The following is a 3,278-nucleotide window of genomic DNA, read 5'->3' as shown; positions in this document are numbered from 1 at the left end:
CCTTTGGTGGGAGTGATGACTTGAGAGTGACAGGGTATAGTGGTGCCAGTTTTCAGACCGACAGAGATAATTTCTGCTCTCAGTCGGGCTGTGTTTTACCCTGAATGGAGGAGCAGTGACTTGAAAAAGTTCCAAGGAGAAGACCGTGGCGTCGAAGGAGGAAATATGGTTGAAGAACTTCATTGGATACCTTGGAGTTGTACTAGCCATAAAGGAGCCTATGGAGATTTTCTGTGATAACGAAGGACGATATTAATTTTAGTGATTAGATAGATAGTTGGAAACTTGTAATAATTTAAATGTAATTGACATTTGATGATTAAGTAATAATAGTTTTATTTATGAGTAAAGTTTACTATCATTTGTCAATTGTTTATTTTGTGTTTCACTTTTTCATGTTTTACTTCCTGAATGATAAGATTGTTCAAAATATCCATAGTCGATCATACTTTGGAAGTAAGTAATGAGGTTAGACTGTCATGAAATGGCTTGTAGATTGTCTAAGAGCTTAGACATAGCAAAGGTTTGCTGCAACGTTCATTAGTACTTCTGAAATAGGATTTTAGTATTGGATTAAACCCACGCTCATATGAATCACGTCATGGAATTTATCACGAGTGATTGTGAGATAATATTACCATATTTATACATATTTTTAGGCAATATTTATTTACATTTTTATTGATATTTTGGTTATCTGCATAGAATAATGGTTCTTATAAGGATAAATTGTTATTTGCAACCAAAGTGAAGCATTTTCGAAGAAAGGGACCAAAATTGACAATACTTGGAACATTGGAGACTTGGAATACAAAAGTTGAAGAAATCTACGGAACTTACCAAAGTTACAACGTGGACTAGAAGGCCACGAGGTGGCATGAGTCTTCCAGAAGATAAGTACACGAAAAGTAAAATCCTTGCCCGATACGGATTCCTCACAAACCACGTCGTGAAACATCAAGTCACGACATGAAAAGGGAAAAATCGGATAATTTAAATACCCTTGTCCATTACGACTTGAGAGATTTTTGGCGGAAGAAAAGGGTTTCCAGAAGACGAATTTAGCAGACGATAAGACCTGGAAAAAGGTTTTCAACACCAAAGGAGTGAGAGGTCATAATTAAGTTTATTTGTTTGATACTTGAACATGTCTTGTTATTTGATTTGTATTTGTTTGTTAGTTGCTATGAGCAGCTGAATCTAGCTACTCGTGTTTAGCTAGATGAAGCTTTTTACTTATAGATTAGCTTATTGATAATGGATTTCCTTAGTTGGTAAATTTCTTGTGTTTGATTTGTTACCACCTAGCATGTTAACATTTGTTTCTTGAGTTACTTGAATTCATGTTCTGTGTAGCTTAGTGACCATTAAACTGCATGAATTTGTTTACCTAGTGATTTGATGAAGATTGAATTGCTAGAGCTAGGATCGACCAAAATTCTAGATAGTAATTGAAGTAAATAAGTTTAGCTGTGCTACAGAACATAAATTATGACCATAATTGTGTTTGCACAATAAATCTTACATAGCAATTTCATAATCATAACTAATTCTGTGTTTGATTGTGTGACCATGCATAGTTTTACATGAATGAGTTAATTATTGGTAAATTTAGACCTAAATTACTAATATAATATAAATTAGAGAACCAACTTTGATAATCCATAATTGATAACTAACCATAAAGAAGAAGTGGATTCGAACTAAACAAGAGTGTTTTTAGTTATTGATTGAATTTGAGTTAAGTTCGCCTGATCTTGCAAAATCAGATAAAACCCTTATAGCTTGTTAATAATTAGGTTAATTTAGTAGTAAATATATTAATTAGTAACACCGTTCCCTGTGATCGACACCCGACTTACCAAACTATTCTATAAATCGACTAGGTACACTGCCTAGGTGCATTTTAGTTAGTTGAGTTAGTTAGGTTATAAATTATAAAATTAGTGGGTACTTCTATGCACATCAAGTTTTTGGCGCCGTTGCCGGGGAACGGCTTAGTTTATTGTTTATTTGCTTTAGATTAATCGATCCTTTTTGTGGGGTAAAACCTGCAAAAAGTTATTTTTCTAGCATAATTAAATTTTTCAGTTACAGAAATCACGACGTGGAGTACCCTTCCACAACGTGAAAACTGTGATTTCTAGTTTTTATTTTATTTTATTTTTATTTTTAAAGTTTAGTTCGGTTTTACGTTTTAATTTTTTTGTTTTTATTTCAGTAGTTCATGACCAGAGGTTCTAACACACCTTTGGTGCCACCTTTTGAAGACCCAGAGTCTGCCCTTCACAAAAAGAAAGATAAGAACGTGAAAGAAGATCAAACACAAAAAAAACGCCCTTATAAGAACTTAAGTCAGTATTCTCAAAGAAGTCGGGGAAGAAAATGGAAGAGTCGAGTTCATCTTCAAAGAACAATAGCAAAGTTGAGAGCTTAAATGAAATACCTATCCCAAACGAATCCGAATATGAATCCGAAGCTGAGTTTTGTCTCTATACAAGTGAACCCGAAGACGAGCCAAGAATCGAGATGGCACACATTGAAGAAATTGCAATGGGAGCATACAAGAAGCGAATTAGAGACGATGTTGGTCCAGGATTAGTACAACCTGCCATTCCAGCCACTGCTACATTCGAGCTGAAAGGACATATCCTCACTGCACTTAAGGATATTCAATTTTATGGGAAAGATCATGAGGATGCCTTTAAGCATCTAGATGAAGTCAATGACATTGCAGATTATTTCAATGTCCCAAATGTGAATAGAGATACCGTCCTGCTAAGGATGCTTCCCGTTACTTTTAAGGGAGCTGCAAAAGACTGGCTAAAAGCACTACCACCGGGTACAATCACTACATGGGCTCAAATGCGTGAGCAGTTTCTAGACCAATTTTGCCCACCATTCAAGATAGCTAAACTCAAGAAGGCAATATCCAACTTTGAGCAACAACCGGGGGAGTCATTATACGAGGCATGGGAGCGTTACAAAGGGTTGATCAGAAATTGTCCTCAACATGATCTTAATGTTCAACAAGAAATATCAATTTTTTATGTTGGGGTCAATGTTATGACAAGGCAACTACTTGATTCTCAAGGTCCGCTGACAAAGAAAAATCCAAGGGAGGTCAAGGAGTTAGTTGAAGAATTCGCAAAACACTCTCGTGAGTATCGCAGCCCGAGGCAAGATGGAAAAAAAGGCAGTGGAGGCATGCAGTCTGAAGAAATAGCTGCTATGATTACAATGCTGGATAATATGGACCGGAGGTTGACACAAATGGA

General features: G+C 35.9%; 1 non-coding gene across 1 annotated transcript; it reads right to left on the bottom strand.

The window, feature by feature from the left end:
• Positions 1 to 2,913: 2,913 nt before the first annotated feature.
• On the bottom strand, positions 2,914 to 3,020 carry LOC145151566 (small nucleolar RNA R71). The gene has a single exon (XR_013732132.1). It is a non-coding gene; the product is annotated as a small nucleolar RNA R71 (small nucleolar RNA).
• Between the last annotated feature and the right edge of the window lie 258 nt (positions 3,021 to 3,278).

This window comes from Lactuca virosa, chromosome 1 (assembly GCF_052849685.1).
Source record: "Lactuca virosa cultivar CGN04683 chromosome 1, Lactuca_virosa_CGN04683_v6, whole genome shotgun sequence".
In the NCBI taxonomy this organism is placed as follows: domain Eukaryota; kingdom Viridiplantae; phylum Streptophyta; class Magnoliopsida; order Asterales; family Asteraceae; genus Lactuca; species Lactuca virosa.
Note: the sequence above shows the minus strand (reverse complement) of the source record. Positions and strands in the feature narration are given on the sequence as shown.